Source organism: Podarcis vaucheri, assembly GCF_965113315.1.
Source record: "Podarcis vaucheri genome assembly, chromosome: 2".
In the NCBI taxonomy this organism is placed as follows: domain Eukaryota; kingdom Metazoa; phylum Chordata; class Lepidosauria; order Squamata; family Lacertidae; genus Podarcis; species Podarcis vaucheri.
The window spans coordinates 41,328,425-41,349,287 of NC_138760.1; the positions used below are offsets into that span (position 1 = coordinate 41,328,425).

The 20,863-nt window shown below is 45.6% G+C and overlaps 1 long non-coding RNA gene across 1 annotated transcript in view; it reads right to left on the minus strand.

Moving 5' to 3' along the window:
- Positions 1-20,846, minus strand: part of LOC309521950 — a 47,122-nt gene extending 26,276 nt beyond the window's left edge. The window contains exon 1 of the long non-coding RNA XR_014214798.1: positions 20,695-20,846. This is a non-coding gene — a long non-coding RNA (uncharacterized lncRNA). The remainder of the gene's footprint in view (positions 1-20,694) is intronic.
- Between the last annotated feature and the right edge of the window lie 17 nt (positions 20,847-20,863).

Consider the following 20,863-nt stretch of genomic DNA (forward strand, 5'->3'; position numbering starts at 1 on the left):
AGGTGCAAGTGTGCACGGACCATAAGAATCTAGAGTATTGGAGAACTGCGCGAGTGCTCAACCAACGGCAGTTGAGATGGGCTCAGGAGTTCTCCAAATTTAACTTTGAGATTTGTTACGTACCAGGCCCGGAGAACGTTAGGGCTGACGCTCTCTCACGCAAACCTGAATATTTGGAGGGAGAGGGTGCACCCGAGGAGACCCATGTCATTCCCGAGGACCGCTGGGTGTGTGGGGCGGCATTGGTGGGGCAAAGGGAGCTGGTAGAGGGAACGGTGCAGGATGAATACGCCCAGGACAAACTCAGGAGTCTCAGGAGGGAGGGAGACAAACCCGGGGGTTTTGAGGAGAGAAATGGGGCATTGTACTACAAGGGAGCGTTATACATACCTGAAGGGGAATTGAGGGAAAAGGTACTCAAGCAACTGCACGATAACCCCACAGCCGGGCATTTTGGGCAACACAAAACCATGTGGCTGGTCACCAGGGAATTCTGGTGGCCCAAGGTCAGGGAAGATGTGCGGGAATATGTGAGAGGGTGTGACAGATGCCAACGAGCCAAAGGGGAGAGGCGGGCACCGGCAGGTTTATTAGAACCACTACCCACGCCGGAGAGGCCATGGGAGGCAGTGGCAATAGATTTCATAACTGATCTGCCCAGGTCCAAAGGGAAAACAGCCATCATGGTGGTGGTAGACCTGTTAACCAAGATGGCCCACTTTATAGCCTGCTCACATGCGGTCACAGCAGAAGAAACCGCCAAATTGTTTGTGGAAAATGTGTTTAGGTTGCATGGCGCCCCCTTGAGGGTGGTTTCGGACCGAGGGAAACAATTTACTTCCAGGTTCTGGAGGAGGCTCATGGGCTTATTGCATGTAGAGGTCAATTTCTCTACTGCCCGTCATCCCGAAACCAATGGGCAGGCGGAAAGAGCCAATGGTGTCCTCCAGCAATATTTGAGGTGTTATGTTAATGACAGAGAGAATGATTGGGTGGAGAAGCTGGCGTTGGCAGAATTTGCCTACAACAATGCAGAGAACGTGTCCACGGGGATGAGCCCCTTTTTGGCCAATCACGGGTGTCATCCCCGAGCCTTCCCAGGGGGGGAGGGGGAGAACTGGAGCGTTCCAGCCGCAGAACAGTTCGTTGAAGAAATGGAAGCTATCCACCGCCAACTTCAACTTAATTTAAACCGGGCGAAGGAGGAATATAAGAGGCAGGCAGACAAAACCAGAAGGGAAGGGGAAAGCATTAGGGTGGGGGACCAGGTGTGGCTGTCCACCCAAGGGTTACCGTTTAAAGGAGGTTGTAAGAAGTTAAGACCCAGAAGACTGGGTCCATTTGAAGTCACGCAACAGGTCAACCCAGTGGCTTTCAGACTCCGGTTACCGAACCACATGAAGTTGCACCCAGTGTTCCACAGATCGTTGCTGTCACCGTATATAGGGGACAGAGAGGGGAGGGTCAATAGGGGACCAGCGATGGAGGAAAAAGAACAAAGCTACCATGTAGCGGAGATTCTCGATTCCAGGTGGAAGGGAGAGCAAGTAGAGTACTTGGTAAGGTGGGAAGGGGAACCGGAGTCGGAAAACACCTGGGTCAGGGCAGAGGATGTAGATGACGAGGTTCTGATTGAAGCCTTTCATCAGAGATTCCCTCGTAAACCCCAGCCAGTGGCGAGGTTCCGGAGGGAATACTTCGCCACCACCGACGAAGAAGAAGAGTTGGAGGGGTTCGCTGATTCCGAGGTGGAGGAGGATTCAGCGAGTCGGAACGAAGACCGATGGAGGGAGATGTTCGAGACGTCTGAAGATGAAGAGGATTCGTTTCGGGGTTTCAGCTCCTCACCGCCCAGAGGAGAGGGAGGGGGCGGGGGGGAAGGGGGCCCTGGAGGGGAGGTGGATGTCAGGGAACTGACATCAGAGGGAAAGGAGGTGGTAGGGCTCCCAGAGACTGGGAGAGACTCAACAGCCAAAGCAGGGACCAGCAGGGGGAGCACGGGGTCTCTGGAGGGGAATCTCAGTAATACTGAGAGAGACGCAGCAACGCAGGCAGGAAGCAGGGGAGAGAAAGGGGTGAGAGACACTTCTAGCGAAAATAGTGGGGAGGTGTCAGAAGCAACTGCAGGGAGACCCATGCTTCGTCGGAAGCTGTCACGTCGTGAGTCCAGGAGACGTGTTTCCGTTAAGGAACTTCTTTGTTGGAGGCGTTTCCGCAAACAGCCACTGTCGGACTCCACCAGTGACTAGAGCAGACATGTCTGATGAGCTCTGTCACGCACAGAGACTTGTGGGGCCGCACAAACTCTGAAGGGGCACACTTTTAAGCACAAGCAGCTAATCAACCCCCTGACAAATAGTTAAATGCTAAACACCATTTTTGGGAATAGTTTTCTAATAAAGTGAGGTGCTAAGCAGACCCAAGCGGTAAATGTACGAAAGATACAGAGAATCCACTTGGTGCAGAGATCTGGGGGCATCATGATTCATCCATATGGGAAAGTCCTCTGAATTAAGTCATAATGGAGCAAGAGAAATTTCACAATGGGATGGTTCAATACTGCCCCAGCTCCTCACTTCCACGAAAACATTTTTGCTGCATCTCTTCACACACAAAAGCTTTTATGTGCTTGCCAATAGATAAAAATTAGTGAGGCAGCTGCTCAGCACATGAAGCCTTGCATCTTTAGAGAGTCTTTTAAATCTTTTCATTTAATGCGAGGGTAAACACAATACATGGTGGATTTATTATTATTATTTTGCCTCTTGTTTCCGTGGAGAGCTCCCAAGTTCAATGAATCACTATATGGATCAGTTCCAAGGCCCAGGAAAAGAGAGAGCGCTCAGGGCCCCTTGGCAAGTGCATAGCAATGACCCTATCACCGCCACTTGCTCTCACATGATCTCTCTTTCCTTTGCTGTTTCACCCCAGAGCCTATTAAACTGACCCTGGTTGGCTTCTGATGAGGTGGTGCGAGAAAGAGATGGGGTGGAGGTGGGGGAGGCAAGGGTCAGGGAAGAGAGTGTTTTGGTTTTATCAAAAACACTTAGCTGCTGTCTCCTTTTAGCAGCACAGGGTGTCACAGGCTGCAAACTGGCTTGTGAAACATGTATCTGAGTCTAATTAAGATGCCAGGTAAGCTAACAGGATAGTTTGAAAACAGCCCATTGTTTTCTAAGTTCTGGAAGATTAAGGGGGAAGTGGGAAAGGGTTTAGAGATTCAGGCAAATGAAGTAAAGTCCCTGCCAAAGAAGGCGGCAGACTAATAAGGTCATTCATTTCATGTGAAGCAGCGAACAGAAGGGGCAAGAAAGGTGCAGGTTCGACAAAGGGACTTGTGAAAGCTCTTGAGATCACATAGTAGTCAAAGGCAGCCACTGACAGGCATTTTGTCAATCAACACTTAGCCGCCGCCGCTGCTGCTGCTACTTACTTGCTGCTCCTGTCCTGAGCACTTATATAATAATCCCAGTCTTATCCCTGGCGGCAGTGAATAGTACATTAATGGCCTCTTCCGTTTCTGAAATCGGGTAGTAAGGAGGAACCATTTCACCAAATCTTTACAGGCAGAAGAGAAATTCTCCACCCGCTTCCCAAGGTGGCCTCACTATCAGTAGCAGCGCAACTTCTATTTTCCTTTTACCAAAAGAGCTTTTCTTTTTGTTGCCATTACTGGCATTTTGAATAGTGGCAGAGGCAGCAACAGCAACTGGACTGGAAGCCTGAGCGCCGTTTGCATTCACTGCGATGGAGCACTGAAGGAGAAATTGTGCCCACTCACCCACCCCAAAAACTGATGGAAAGTTTTCGGGGGGGGGGAGGAGTATGGTCAGCCTTTTCCATTTTTTTATAACCTATTTTTAAAATTGGTTTTACAGTTATAGTAGTAACAACATTCATCCTAAAATGCAACCATGGAAATAAGTGGCAAAGAAATTTAGCTGTTACAGCACCTTTGGCTTGGGGGGTGTTGAGAAAAAGGAAAAGAATCAAATTCTCTCAGAAAAATGCCCTCTAAGAAAGTTTGGCTCAGCTACATAGTCCATGGACACTACACATGTCCATTTTGTTCTGTGTAGAGCTGTAGACATTCTCTGCCTTCACAGTGGGAAAACACTCACTCCTATTATTCACAGGTTGCTGAAACAGAATTGACATGTTGGAAGAGGATTTGGGTATGATATGTGTGGCACAGGAATGCAGTACCCTGCTTTACTATGTCAGAACATAGTAAGTCAGAACGTTGGTCGGTCTAGCTCAGCATGGTCTTTACTGACTGGTCCTTGGTGTTATCAAGCAAGCGTCTTTCCTATGCCTATCTGGTGATGCTGAGAATTGGGACCTTTCGCATGCAAATCAGTTGTACTTTCACTGATCTGTATTACCAATGTCCCCATCAGTATATTGATCTGATAAGAACTTGACTGCTGTGAGTGGCTGGGGAAACCCAGCCAGATGGGTGGGGTATAAAAAATAAAATCATTATTATTCCTAGAACAGGTCAAGGTCCACCTGAGGTAGCTAGCATTCTGTTTCCAACAGCAACCAGATGGGTGGTTCTGAGAAGCTCACAAGCAGTGCAACGAAAGCGATGGTGGCTGACCTTTCTTATTCATCCCCAACATCTGGACTTCAAAGTTCTACTACCTTTGGTCAGGGAGATCTCATTTATGCCCAATGCAAACTGCATGGAGATTTCGACAATTAAACCGTACATGCACCATAAAAATAAAATAAATAAAATCTAGCTATCGTGACCAATCATCGCCTTTGAGAGACACATCCTCCCAGGACTGATGGGTTGAGTTTATTTATATGTCACTGCCTTTTCACAGTGAGCTGCGGCAAAATTGGCATACAACAAATCTCCACTTATGATCAAAATACAGAACGCTAGGTTGGAGGTGGTAAGAGAAAAACCAATTTACGGAATGCATCAGTAAATTCACACAGAATAAAAACCAACGATTTAGCAAACAAAAATAAATTCACTATCACAAAAGGGAAAAAAGAGTCTGGACTTGAATACATAAATGCAGAGCAAAAAAAGGAAGCTGTTGGTCTTTTTGCACTCAGCAGCCAGGCTGAAATATTGCTCAGAACTGAAGAGGCCTTCTCCAGCGAGTGGCCATAACCAAAGCATCCTCTATGACAGTCCCTCCTGGCCAGTGCCTTCTCCCAACGTCAGTGAGCTTATTAAGTCAAATAAATAAGTTAAAATTCTTTGTTCGGAACCCCACACAGCTTTCTCGTCTTTTTCTTCCAGTTAAGTCAAACAATTGTTTAAAAATTCCTTCTGTGTGCGGCAATTAAGACAAACATCACCTTAGGCCCTATAAAAATGCGGAGGTACTTTATGGCATGGTTGTTAGCAGACACAAATTAGTTCTAAATTATGTCTACTTGCAAGCCTGCTGCCTTTTTTTGTTTTAACACTTATTGCAATTAAGATTACAAACGAGGGCTGCTGGTTCACAGAGCAAGAGCCACACTGCATGATCAGGAGAAACTGTGTATTCTGGCTGCAGGTCGGGGAAGACGACATGTCTGAATGCTTCTCCACATAAGCTCCTTGTCCTGGGGCTTTACCATTTGTAGACAGGGATGGGAGTGAGATCAGGCACAGGTCAGGTAATGTGATGACAGTGACATCAGGGTGGTTCCTGAAAGAAATAGGACTTCAGGGAGATCTTGAAAGAGGCAGCCTTTTCAACACAATGAAGGAAATTGGTGTAGGCTTAGGAAGCAAGAGAGCAAAAAGGCACCTAGACGGAAGCAGGAGAAAGGGGCAGACAATCTGCCATGAGGTAGGGAGAGAAAAGGAAGGAGCACTTGTGGTCAAGAGTAGTCAGAAATTTGAAACTGGAGAAACAGAACCCTGAAGCTGGTGTGATGTGAGATAATGGCGAGGACTTTAGGAGAAAGTTGATTATTCAAGCAGTGGGAGAGATGAAGGATTTTACAGAGGTATACAAAACTGAACAAGTCTACGGCCATGCAGATTTTCTCTCTTCTAATGCCTGTCAACTGGGATGCTAGTATCAAAATGTACCCACTTCTCTATTGGTTTTGCTAGAAATGACAAAAGAATCACAACACAGCAAAAAACAAAAACAAAAAACACCCTTGTTTTTGAAGGGGGCGAGATATATCCCATAGGCTGCCATAGGCAAACTATTATAATTCCCGAAATATTAGTTCTCTGTGCATGTCAAAAGAATGAAGCAGCTTTCCCGATCTCCCCCCACCCACCTCTGCCCTGCGCATCTTCGTAAATATGCCCACATCAATATGAGGCCACAAACTCCTGGCAGCTCTGCCCAATTCTTTCCTCCCACAACATTGCTAAATGAGTCACAGCTGGGAGAAATGACTGACATTTCACTTTGAAGGATTTGTTCCTTCGTTGGCAAAGGAGGTCAGACTCACAGCAAAATTGGGGGGGGGGGGAGAAGAGAGACTTGGTACCCTTGTTGCCAGGGAAACTGAAATACTAATGAAGCTGCTAGCCTTCCCCCTAAGCAGGGAAGGATGGGAGAGTGCCCAAAATACACAATTCATATTACTTCATATTGGTTTCCCTGCTCTTTCTTCCTTTCTTATGGAGCTAAACTTGAAGGACTAGTTATCTTCTTTATGGGAGGGGGATTAGACCTGCCATTTTCTCCCAATCAGCACAATTAGAATTCTAGCTAACGAACCATCCGTTTAATATTTTGGATTGGGGAGGGGGAGTACATTTGGGAAAGGGAAATTCACTTCTCTTCCTTAGCCTTCCATGAAACCAGCCGCTTCAGTCATCCCTTTTCACAGCAGTTCCTTTACCCCTCCCCTTCTTTTTCAGATTTTAAAAATATATTGCCAGCCTCACCTCTCAGACAATGTAACATGCATGGCTGAGGGGGCAGGGAAGCAACCATCTTAGACAACGCAAAAGGTGAAAAGCCTAGTTAATTTCTGGTTCTTGGATATGTTGTGAGTAGGACTAAGGGATGGGACCCACGGGGGTGGTTTTGCCTAGCAAAATGCCTACCAACAGTGCAATTTTTCTTGGAAAAGAGGTGCCGGAACTCACCATGAATGCCTCCCTTGTTCTTTTATAATGGCAATGGCACCCACTGGAGAGGTGCCAGAACTGAGTTCTGGCTGTGGGTGGGAACCCTGCCCATGAACACGTTGAATGGGGTATTAGGGGAGCAAATGTGTGTATGCAACCCCCTGCAGGTCTGTGCCAGTGAGAGCTGGTCACTCACTGTTTGCCACTGGTGGTGGGAGGCAAGTGCAGCATTTAATAGATATCCACACATGAGAATAAACATCAACTGTGTACTTATATGGGGGTGGGGATGCATCACTGAGTGCCAAGAATGCCCATAAATGTTGCAGTGATGCTGAAGGTATAGGAAAGGCCTGCTTCTGGCAGCTGGTCAGAACCCATTAGATTCCTTTCACTGATACAGTTCTTGTGTACATGTTGACTGTATGGGGAACAGAAGCGCCTCCCCTATTGTAAGACAGAGTGAAATAGCTTCCTCGGTTTCAGATGATGGGAATTTTAAAATATCTGCAAATGTTTTACTTATTTCATTACTTGGTTTATTACTGGGGTGCGGGGCGACCAAAGACACAGTGCCTACGTGTCTTTGGCAAACTCTTCTTTGAAACTGGAAAGGGCTTTAATAAATCAGATGGAGTGAGATCTCTAGATGTTCTTTTCAGCCTCCTATTGTGTTGGGGAAGTGAGGCGGGAGTAACTTTCTGATTCTGTTCTGTTCTACGGCAGATTGTCATAGACTTGATCTGGCCTTGCCTGTAAAGGGCCCTGATTGCCATGGAAGAAGCAGCAGTAGAAGAATCCAACTCTGTGATCCTATAAATGCTGGTGTCCTTGGTCTCACTAAGAATTAAAAACCGTATGCTTAAAATCCAAGAAATTGGGTGGCATTTATCTCCCTTTCCCAAGATGCCTGCCCAAGGGCCAGTGCTGTTGACTGGGTTACAGTGGCTTCTTGATGGCCTTATCCCACCCCATCTCAGCATTTTTCCTCTCCGGCTGTCTCTCCTCATAGCTCTACAGAGACAGTCTGTGGCAAATCTCCCCGCTCCCCCTCTAACTTTGAAGGGCAAAGAGATGCACAATTCCATTTCTGCCTGCAGCGTGCTTCAGGCAACCACAAGGTCGTGTCAGTGTGTCCTTTTTCATTTTCCAAATGGGATAGGAATATATAGCCAGCTCCTTAAACGGATTAGATTGGAGACTCTGATGGACTGCCCAATCCAGCAGCTTCTCCCTCTCTCCCAATCCAACATAAACAGCTAGTCAAAGCAAACAAATGCCACTGAGAAATGGGATCAAGTAGTTGGCGCTTTGGGATCTTACCTACAGCTAAGTCGGGATTTAGGTTTGGAGCAGGGCGGGGGCTGCACATTGTCTCTACACCGGAGTGATTTTGCCAACTTCTCCCACTATGCTGGGGCTTCACAAGACACCTGAGCAGCATATATGAATGAAAATTTTCCCTTCTTCTCATCTGCATATAGCTTGTGGCCATAGTGGAAGCATCTCGGTCAACACTGTACAGTTTCTGACTGGCAAAAGCATGCTCAGCACAGGTGCAGCAGCCCACCGACACAGTCGACTTCACTGAGTGCATGTGGCCAGTCAGAAGCTACACACCTGCACAGTACTGACCCAGGTGCCCTTCTGTCCCAGGACACCTGGAAGGAAGGGCACAGTGCCCACTTCCCCTAGCCTGGGACCAGGATGCTTTAAATGTGTGGTGTGTATGCAGTCAAGTCTCTTGGCCTTGACCCAATTGTCTTTTGCTCCTCACTTTTCTAAAATAATTTATATGCCATATTATGGCCTTCAAAAGGAAGCCCCTAATGGTTCATGCCAAAACAACAAAAATGTTATATCTATCTATCTGTGCATGCAACAAAACCAAGATCTTGCTCAGGGAAGTCTCTAATATCTTGCACTGAGTTTGGGATGTCTGAAATCACTTAGTGGTTTGTAACCAAACTGAAACACAGTAGAATGATGCCAAATGCTTTCTTTTTTGATTATAAGGATACCATGCAATAAAAAACCCAAATAGCTAGGAGAAATATGTTGAAGAAGGGGAGTCCAATAAAAGCTCTGCTTCAGTTTTACATGTTTCATGGGCATAGCCCAAAGTACTGAAATACTTTGGAAGAAAACACACACACGTATAATCAAGCTAATCATGTAGTTGATCTCTATGGAAAACTGGATGCTGGGTGTGGTCTGATGTATTAGGATTCTTTCATTTTTTAAAAAAGGTATAAATTATTCCTTTAACTATCTATCGCAACATTTTATAGTACTCTGCAATTCCATAATGCTTCTTCTTTTGTTTACAAAATGTTAAGTTTCCCTTCATTTGATTTCTGTTTCTGAGCATCTTTGGTGATAGACTGATCTATTAATTGGCTGATATATCATTGGGGGGGGGGGGGAGAGATTGAAGCCAGAAACTATATCAAAAAACCCCAGACTTTCAAGTTAGCGATGGGATTTTATAAAACAGCTACAGATCTAGCTAGAAATGCAGCTCCTCTTGTTCAAGTGTCTACTGCCTCTCTAAAATTTTATAGGGGGTTCTATGTATGACTGTAAATAAGCTAGAAAATAATGAGCTGTTGTCAAGGTTTATTGTTTCATTTTGCAATTTTCCTAGACAATAAATAATGTGTGGGCCTGCTAAAGCATAACCAGCACTTTGCTGGTAGGCTAAAAAACAAACAAAGATCCATCTGTGTGTTTGTGTTTGCGACTGAGAGAAACGCTAGCGGTTTGGATGCATAATAAGGGCAAGTTAGCCCTGGAGCGCCTGGGAGCCAGGTGGTCCGGGGACCCAGAAGACATGATCCAGTCAGAGTCTGCGTGAAGAAGACAGAAGCCTTCCAGTTACAGGAGGCTTGTCCATCGTCAAAACCACAGGCTACGCAGCACCATGCGTTGCTCACCTCTTCACACTGCCCCGTCTTCCCGAAATTGCTACAGAAGAAAGCTCTTTTCAGAAAGAAGGGAATAAAAGCTTTACTCCAGTTGTACCCCCTAAAAAACTGCAATATTTTTCATGACTGAGCTCACTTGTGGGGAGGTTGTGTGCATTTTGAGAGTGGAATAGGGTCATCCTTGGGATGGGCTGCTCAGGTGTGCCATCAGGGCAGGGGTTGGTGAAGAGGTCCAGGGCCCACTCAGCAGAATTTGCAGAAAGTCCCAAATGCAGCAAGATTGGCTTATGAGGTTCTGATTTACTATCTAAAGAGTCCCCCACTCACCGAAAGAACACAAAGCCCAGAATCTAAAAGCTGCACCTTCCTAACAAGCTTGCATGAGGGTCCTTGGTAATACTGCAGTGAAATGTCTGAAAGGGCAGAGAGGGGCTCTGAAGATGTGCAGGAGTGCATGACAGGACTGCACTGCTCACTTTACCCTCATGCTGCCTCTTCTTGACTCTACGCTGTCAGGAGCCAGCTCTTAGCAGGCCTAGTTATCCGAAAAAGTGTTATGTCTCTTCTGCGCAGAATAACACACATTTTAAAATGCAATTCCAACCAATTTAAAATACAATCCATCAGCCATTTCAGCTACAACAGCCTCCAGCTAAAACGATCAGGCCCCACGAAACAGACCAGCAACCAGGCTCCCCAAAGGGTCGTCAGAGAACAGAACCGTTTCACAGCCTAAGGCAGAGAAGAGAGAAACACCCTCTGACCTCAACAGAGAAGTTGTTTTGTAATGGGGATGGGGAACCACAGGCTTGGGTGCCAAATTCCGCCCCTGAAAGAGGGGGAAATGCAAGGTGTGCCTGGTGAGAGGGTGCAGTTTGGTAAGAGTCTGGCTACCCTCTCACCAGGCACACCCTGTATTTTCCTCTCCTTCAGGGGTTTTGCCAGGCTAGATTGTGTCTCTGAACGCTGATCATGGTTCCTGCCTGTCTGGGTGAAGGACAGTGGGAGTGAAAGTGCTCTACTCACTTTTGCTTCTGCCACCACCCACCACTGGCATGTGGAGATGTTGCCTAGAAGGCAAGGCAGCCCTCAGGCTGCTTTATAACCTCGGGGCTGCTGCAGCTAAGGCTCTGCCCCTGGCCTGGCAGCCAACCTTCACGAAGCGCAGGGAGAGGCAGCTCCTGAAGGACATGAAGGATGTCAAGGCATGCACAAAATGCCTAGAATTGGACCTAAAAGCATCATTAGGAGGCAAGCAGACAGTTTGCATCCCCTGAAGCTTCCGAGTCACTTCCAAGGGCAGCCCCATGCAGAGAGCATTACAGTACTCAATCTTACAAAGGTATGGATGCAAGAAGCAACAGCACCTATGCAACATATATAGCCGGTAAAATGTCAATCCTGGCCACACTGGTCTCCAAATGTGGTACTTCTATGTGAAAATTTTTTATTATATTCACTACCTATGTTTTCCATGCAGAAAACACATGACAGAACCTTAAGGGTTTCAGCTGTATTTATTACACATTCTCTTTGCTGCAGGCTGAAGCTGTACCAAACACCTGCCAATCCACTTCCCTGAAGCTTGACACCCATTGATTACAATGGACTCCTTTGCTTACAGGCTCGGTGCTCTCAAGTGTATTCACTATTTGCCTCATGGCGATTCTGAACAACACCAGCCCGCCCCGGTCTCCTGTTGGGAACAGAAGCACACCTAACTCCTAGCCCCCTGGGGAAAAGGAGCACTTCCTTCTGCGTCACAAAGTTGCCTCACGAGAAGTGGGCCAGAGAATTCGATGCACATCTGGCCATTTGAGGCCCCCAAGCCCTGCTGTCTGCCATGCAGATCCATAGCAAACTCTTTGGCACTCCTGTCCCCAGCCGGCCATCCCTCGGTTGCCTTCGATTGGCAGAGCGGCCTGTTAGTGGCATGCTAGCCAGCTGCAGGCTTCCTGTGTTTTCATGCTAAATTCTCCTTAGAGATGTCAGCTGCCACAATGTGTCATTTCTGCTTCACGGAGCTGGCTGGCTTATACAGCCAGGAACAAGTTTCTGCAAAAAGAGAGAGAGTGAGAGCGTGTGCGTAGCGTGACATGATGCCACTTCCTTAACAAAAATGAAAACAATTGCTAGCAAAATGATAGGTCAACCATGCTGAGATTTCACAGAAGGCTGCCTGGTTGGGAGAAATAATGGAAATTTTTGCCTACCGGTCATGCAACCAAGCTCTTGGTTAGGATGCGGATGTGACACAAAACACACACAGCAGGACTTCAGAATCATGGAAACATCAGGAACACAACTTGAGTGTAGGACGAAAATGGGTTGATAATAGTTGTTAAGGTTCTTCCCATACCACAACCAACCCTTTAAAGTCCCCAGGTCCACAAATGATCTGTCATCTCTTTGTCTCACATGACTTCTGTTCAAGCCAACTCCTTGCACAACCCCCTCACACACAAAACCCAGGCTCAAAGGTTGCAGAACCTTCAAGTGAACATATTTCCGGCTGAATGGCAGGAGTTCCTCCCTTCTCCATCCTGGGTTCCTCCCTTCTCCATCCAAGGATGCCAAACTGAATACAAAACTATTTTTCATCCATACAGACCAAGGAAAAATAAAGCCTACTAGGGAATCCACTTGACCGGGCATATAGCATAATGCCAGTTCTGGTGTTTGAACTGTATTCTTCTACATGCATGATACCTCCACAGTAGGCTTAGTGACAACAATGCAAACATTTCTTAGCCAACCAAATAATAGGAGGGCACTCAAGATGTTACCAACATTCTTAAAAGTTCATGTTAAGTTTTCACGTTATCCAGAACTCCTTCTACATAAGGCAGTATGTTACCAAAGCAGAGGGGCTGATGGGAAAGGTATTCTGGGGCACTTAACTGTCATGACTAGCTGTAGTAATTGTCACTGGAAGAGCATCTATCTTGCATGTGGAATAATAATAATAATAATAATAATAATAATAATAATAATAGTATTATTTATACCCCGTCCATCTGGCTGGGTTTCCCCAGCCACTCTGGGCAGCTCCCAGCAGATTTAAAACAAAATAAAACATCAAACATTAAAAACTTCCCTAAACAGGGTTGCCTTCAGATGTCTTCTAAAAGTCAGATAGTTGTTTATTTCCCTGACATCTGATAGGAGGGGGTTCCACAGGATGGGTGCCACCACTGAGAAGGCCTTCTTGACTGGTTCCCTGTAACATCACATCTCGCAGTGAGGGAACCGCCAGAAGGCCCTCAGAGCTGGACTTCAGTGTCCAGGCAGAACGATGGGGGTGGAGACACTCTTACAGGTATACTGGGCCGAGGCCGTTTAGGGGTTTAAAGTCAGCACCAACACTTTGAATTGTGCTCAGAAACATACTGGGAGCCAATGTAGGTCTTTCAAGACTGGTGTTATGTGGTCTCAGCGACCACTCCCAGTCACCAGTCTAGCTGCTGCATTCTGGATTAGTTGTAGTTTCCGGGTCACCTTCAAAGGTAGCCCCACGTAGAGCACGTTACAGTAGTCCAAGCGGGAGATAACTAGAGCATGCACCACTCTGGCGAGACAGTCTGCCAGCAGGTAGGGTCTCAGCCTGCGTACCAGATGGAGCTGATAAACAGCTGCCCTGGACACAGAACTGACCTGTGCCTCCATGGACAGCTGCGAGTCCAAAATGACTCCCAGGCTGCGCAGTTCAGGGGCACAGTTACCCCATTCAGGAGCAGGGAGTCCCCCACACCCACCTGCCCCCTGTCCCCCCAAAACAGTACTTCTGTCTTGTCAGGATTCAACCTCAATCTGTTAGCCGCCATCCATCCTCCAACTGCCTCCAGGCCCTCCAGGAATGTCCATGGTTCAATCTCCAGCATTTCCAGATAGGGTTGTGAGTGTTCCCCGTCTGAAACTCTGTAGATGGACCAATGACTCAGTGTAAGAAAGTTTCCTATACACCTTAAAAATAACCATACAAATAAAAAATAAACAATAAACCAGTGAGCATGAAATTATACCTGCTAATCATCTGATACAACACAGTATTTAATGGCTCTAATCTTCTTTGATTTTCTCCAATAAAGGATGGAAAGAAACCCTAAATCTTAAGCACATCAAAACTTCCTTCAGGTTTCACAAGATATTTCTTATCAACACACCCTCGAAGCAGCTTCATGTCACAATCAGTCTGCTTATCCCCAGCAGAGGGACTCCATCTTTATTATAATTTTTCCTGACACTCATTCTCTTACTTGTTTTATCTAACACGCTTCTAGGCCAGGGAAGTTGAGGACAAATTGGTCCATGTTTTAACATGCTGTCTACCCTCACAGTTTACAGAGACTTATAAAGTGCTTCTTTGAAGTTCTAAAAGATATTAATAGTTATCCAACCTTGCCTAGAGGTTTGCATTGCCAGTGTGTGTTTTCTCTTTGAAAGCCTCAGGTTGCATCCCGTCTCCCTTGCTGGCTTCCAGTCATGAAAGAAGGAAGAGAGTTACTACAATTCAGGCATCTAAATATGTAACTTTCTTTAATCAGAAATTAGAACCACCACTGAACGCGGGGCTTGTGCTTGAGGGCGGCATGAGATGTAAATTCACAGGACAAATTAAATGGGTAAAATTAGTCAACTGTGCAAAGGCTACTGTGGGCTTTATGCATCATACAGTTCCGACACTTTTCATTCGTAGGTTGAAGTCTTGAGCATACTTGCCAGGAAGCAAATGCACTCAGTGGATTGGGATCAGTTAGTAAAGCACCAGTGTGATCCAGTGGATATCCAGATGGACTTAATGCTTGCAGCAGAGCTGGCCCTATCCTTAGGCAGAATGAGAGGGGCAACTCAGGCCGTAGTTGCTGAGGGTGCTGAGTGGACAGAGCTGTGTGTGCCATGTAATCTACCCTGCATCCTCTAAGCTACTCTGCTGTGCAGTGAAACCAGTGTTGAAGTCAAGTTGCAAGGGCCATTCCAGTTAGCTTCTGTATGTGGAATGGGCAGGAGTGCCACCTTGTTCTTATCCTCAGGCAGCAAAATGTATTTGGCTGACACTGGCTGGGAGGACTGTGTCCCATAAAAATCTAAGACTTGCCTAACTGGATCAGACTAAAGTCCATTAGCACAGTGAGTCCATTTCCCACAATGGCTAGCCAGATGCTTTGGGGAAAACCACACACAGATAATGGTGGCAGCCCCCAGCTCTTATTATTCCTCCCCCTCCCAGCACCTGGCATTCAGATATATGCTGACCTTCAATTTGGCAGAAGGTTGGGATGAAAACGTCGCCAGCCATGGGTGGAAGAGAGAAGGCTTACTGTGCAGAATTCCTGGGCAGAGCTTTCAAAAAGGCTCAATTAATTTCAGAGCAAGGACCAGGGTCGTGCAATGAGAACCTACCAGTGGCCAAATTCTGCCTCACCAGGCACTCAAAATGACAGCAGACATTTGTAATATTGCACTGAGCATCATTAGTTCACAGTGCCTTTCTTAACTCAGATACAGTTGTGTGGCCTGTGCAGGATCCTACAAATGACAAGTCCAGTCTGTTTCAAGAAGATATTCAGGAAAGTGTAAGGCAGTGAAAGGCGTATCATCCAGCAGTGGCTGCAACTGAAGGAGGATACATACAGACATGTAAGCAAAATCAGTGGTGACAGACAACAAGGCTCACAGCTGCTCTTTGCAGTTCTTCTCTTCTCTCATAAGGAAACAGCCAAATCAACCGGACAGCAACTGCCATTGCCCTTCGTCTGGCGCTTTGCAGTGGCATATAGATGCTTTTCCAGAGAACCTTATCCCTCTTCACAAAGGCTGTTCTTTATCCCCCTTTTGAAAGGATTACCCACTGTTGATGGTGCTTTACAAACTAGAACCACAGGCCAGGATCCAAAGGGCCTCCTAGGTGTGCAAGTGAGCCTGCATGTATTCTAAGGTTTGCTGTACTGAAAGCACACCTCAAACACCCCAAAGGGTTGAAATTGCAAAGCACAGAAGGCTGTGCTCAGAAAAACAGGGACCTCAGATCTTGCCATAGTGTGGACAGGCTCCTCCTTGTTAGCCCTTTGAATCCAAGCTATAGAATAGGAAAGATCACCTAGTGTCGCCTCTTCTCCCAGGACTTTGTTCCACTTTTAACATGCATCACGTTCTCTCGTTTATATACATGATGCAAAACCATCATTAGAACCAGTGGTTGTTGGTTTTTCCAGGGGGTACTCAGGTACCAGCACCTCTTTTTGTTGTTAAAAAGTGTGGTACTTACTGTAACAACCTCATGGCAAGTACCGGCACCTATTTTTTTTTGGGGGGGGGGAGCACTAACTAGAACACATTAGAAAAGTAGGTCTGTAGCTATGATATACACATGTTTCTCAGGTGAGAAACTGAGGCTATAAATTACAGTATTACAGGCTATCTGTTATGAAATGAGCGGTTAGCCAGTTCCATTGGCAGTGTGCTGTTGTGAACAAATGGCAAACCAATGTGCTGGGGAACCAGACTTGGGAATGTGCAGCTCCTTCACCAAAGCACGGCATTCTGCATATCTCTCTGAAAATAAAAACCTGGAGGTAAACAGGAGGCTTATGGTTTATGGATTGAGACCTAAAGAACCAAGACAATCAAGAGTCGGGTGGAAGATAAGTAGAGCCCTGATGGATCGGGTCAATGACACATCTGGTCCATCATCCTGTTCTCACAGCGGCCAACCAGAAGCCTGTGAGAAACTCGCCAGCAGGACCCAGCACAAGAGCACTCTCCCCACCCTGTAGTTTCCAGCAACTGGCATTCAGAAACATTATTGCCTCTGAAAGTCAGCAAGAAAACAATAAATACAGAACTGGAAGCCTACATTCTAATATAGCTGCCCTGTCACAAGGATGACAATAGCCCTGTGGGCTGATAGGAGTATGCTGCCGATTACCAAGGCATTACTGTGTCCTAGAAAGGAGGCGTCCTGACAGGTCTGCTAGCCCCCTCCAGTTGCTCAGCACCCAGTGGCCGAGTCTACAAAGCTGACATGGCAGCTACGACAGGGGGCTGTCAATGGCGCTTAGTGTTATGGCGCAGCTGGGCAAGGCTGCTTTTAACTTTGAGAATTAGCCCTCAATTTGGCTGCATTAATAGGCAATGAAAACCAAGGATGAAGAGGGGAAGTTTCTGCAGCTGCTGCCCTTTCCGCTTGCTCTCTAGGACAAATGGTACAGTTACAGTAGGAGTACGAGAACTATGGGGAAGTAGGACTATGAGGAGAGACTGGCCATATGTCTCTGGAAGATGGGCTGATAAAAGAGGCCAGATCTCTCTTATTTGAATGAACAACACAGCCCCAAGGGATGAAGGATGACCCTTTAGAGTACTGTACTACCGCCAACATAGACCTCTGTAGGTCTGGAGAATCCCTAATTTGTGAACAGGCAGGCATATGCTCTGTTATCAGTCTCGCTGCAAACCGCTGCCTGGTGATGGGAAGTGCCGCTTGGAGGCTGGCTAAGCATATTTTATTGATCAATATTACATTATATGTTGTTATCTTTGTTTCGTTGACTTTTTTTCACTCCTAGAATGAGGTATCTTCAGCCAAAGCTATCTGCTTGTTTACTTTGGGAGTCCCTAATTTACAGCCAGGCAGGCTCATAGTCTGTTACCAGTGTACTGTCTAAGTATAGGAAGTGCTGCTTACAGGCAGGTCTGTAGAGTAGTGTTTTAAGTGCACAGCAAACAGAAAAGGGACTTACTCCAACTCAGAATGGTAGATGTTGATGAGTGCGGCTGCTTGATAAATAGTGGAGCCTCAGGGCTACCATTGTGAAATGGAAATTGCTGGCATTGTCCACCATTTTGTTGGAAAGGGAAGTGGTCATGCAAACGTTTTCATTATTTCTGTTCAGAGAACAAATCACAATGTCATTGCTTTATGAAGACACAATGGGGCTGATACCTTAAGGCTTACAGAAAAGTCACAAGCTTGCTTCATCATGTGGGTAGGTCAACTTAGGCTGAATTTATCTCACCAAAATGCAACAAACTGTGATAATGTCAAATTGTTTCTAGATCAGACTACTACTATCACTTTTATTCCTCCACAGCAAGCTTGAATTTTGCTAACACTACCTACAGGTCAGTGGCAGGGTGAAATTATTTAATGTACCTTAAGAGACCGCACCAGATAACAGTGTCCCAGCCTTTATGCACTCTAAAGGTTGATCAACTCTAATGTGGAGCCATATGTTGCTGCTTAAGGAGTTTCTGCTTGAACTAAAACAGCAGGGCAGCTAAGACGAACTATTCCCTCTAAAGAAAACCTAGGGGGAACCATAGGCCTCACAAGCAACTTAATATTTGAAACAGAACTATAAATTTGTTCAGTTCTCACTTTTAGTGGACAAAACTAATTCTGGCTTCAACCATGGAGTGAGTTCCAATTCTGAATATGATTATGAAGTTATTCTCTTTTATTGTTTATTGACAAATTATCCTTGCATATTCTCAGTCTTAGTAGCTGAACTATTTCTTCATTTTAAAACAACAGATTTTTATTTTTAGCCTCCCTGTTTAGCATAACAATACTAAAACAATCAATATACTGTAACACACAAATAAACACCATTAAGATGCTTAAACAACTTGTATGAATTATCCAATAGCTGTATAGCTCAAACTATTAAAAGCCAGTCCAAATACTAATCGTCTGGAAAATGTTTCTAAAAATTAGGTGGGTAGAGGATTTTCCAACATGTTTGCATAGCTGCTACTCATAAGTCTTTTCCCCTGGTCAGGAAAAAATGGGCAAGGGGCATCAAACCACAACACCTGTAGTCTGGCACCATTTTGGGGTGGGATTCAGTCACAAACAGAAAACTCATGTTGCACAATGATAGCTGGGAGGTGCTGTGCTACAAATCTGCTTCCCCAAAAGTAACAAGAAAAAATGCACTGGGAAGTGTGGGATAACACTTGTTTTGATGCAATGTCATCTAACATCCCTCCAAACAGCTTGGAATGAATGCTCGATAAATAGCTGATGTTGTCCATTCTCATTGCAAACAAATCTGTTTATTGAGCCTTCATCCTGGAAACACACACACACCAGACAGCAATAAAGCAAAATAAACCACCTCCAACCATAGAATCATAGAACTGTAGAGTTGGGAGGGACCACAAGGGTCCAAATCCCTGCAATGCAACCCACCCACCAACTGTTTTTTTGCTGCCTCATGTTTCCATGGTGCCATGCTAGGCTGGTGTTCTCGCTTGAGTCATCAGGATTACATTGACTGAATTACTTCCTTAGCCCGAATAACAGAGTAATTTCCAAACCATACATGCAAATTATATATGCAGCTTTCTCTGTATTAGGAACAGCACATAATTTTCTTGAAACAAAGCAAAGCACCTCATCCAGCCTTCCATTTACTTCAGCATGTGTGCACATACAAAGATGGAACCAAGAGCCACATTCAGTGGGACTAAACCAAAACAGTGCAGTATTAGTTAGTTAATTCAGCATTCTGGTTGATTTTCATCAACCGTACCTAGAAATGCTAATGCTTATGTGTATATAAATGCCTTAAATAAATAAATAAGGAGGAAACCCAACTGTTCTATTACTGGCACTCTAAGGCTATATTCGGTATATAATACAGCTCCTATTTTGCCATAACCACTTGGAGTGGAGGTAGACAAGAAATGTCCTATGCAAGTGTTTGGGGTTTTGATAAACAGAAAAGAAAGACTAAAATTAAGTGCAAATGCACACCCACCCAGTCATAAATGTGAGCCAACTGTTTGGTCTGAAGAATTTTAGCAACATATTAGGAGAAAAGGAAAAACAAGTATGATGGCTAATCCACTAGGAAATGATGCTCAGATATTAGAGATGGCTGAATAAGTTGATGTTCATTGGCTGTCACCAGTTCCTGTAATATGCTGAAACCTTTTCCTTTATCTCTTAACCACATGACATGTATAGCCTTTTATCGTAACATCATGGGCTATGAATCCGCTTTTCAACTATCCTTCTATCTGTACAAAGATTATACCAAGTACTCCCTTAAATGTGTATTGCTCAACTAATCTAGGCCAGATACAACCTGATCCAAAAAACAACAACAATAAACAAAACTACAGCCGTACAAACGGGAAGGGGGATGCAGAAACTGAGAACACAACATGACATATGCAAAGGATCCCAAAGGAAAACAGGCCCACCTTAACCAAACCTCGCTCACCTGCTCCCCGTTTTTCAGAATCTGTTGTTTGCTGCTTCTCTGTCCCTCTTACGCTGCCTCCATCTCTACATCTCCTTAAACTTGTGATTCTCAAAGAAGTTTGAATGACTCCTTGTTCGTTTGGAGATTGCATAGAAACCACTGGCAGCTGAATGACTGGTATCACGACGTGACAACCATTTAGTGGTCCTGCTTTTGAGTCCTGCACCATTTTGAAATGACCAGGAGTGGGAGAAAAGTGCAGTGTGTGTGTGTTGTATTCAATCTCTCCCCACCTGTTTCTAACTCAGGGGGGTGTTTCTACTATTAGGGTTCTCCAGGCATCAGCATGATCTGTGAGCTGCTGTGCTTCTACCTCAACCACTACCGTGTACACAACTTCATAGGCACTCCATGCGCAACTTCAAAGGGAACAGCCAAGCGACACAAATCCAACTGAAAACAAAATGGCCCCCTTCTTCTTCCCCTCTTCTCTTACCACTCTTCGTCTGTCGAGGTGCAACGAGCTCCTCCAGGGAGGAAGGGAGCTCCCTCCACTAAGGGACTTCGCCAAACCAAGCAGAGGCAGCAGGAAAGGAAGCAGCCTTCTCCAAGAGGCCTCCAAGCAAGAGGCAGGAAGTGGCCCACAGCAAACATGGCCGCTTCCT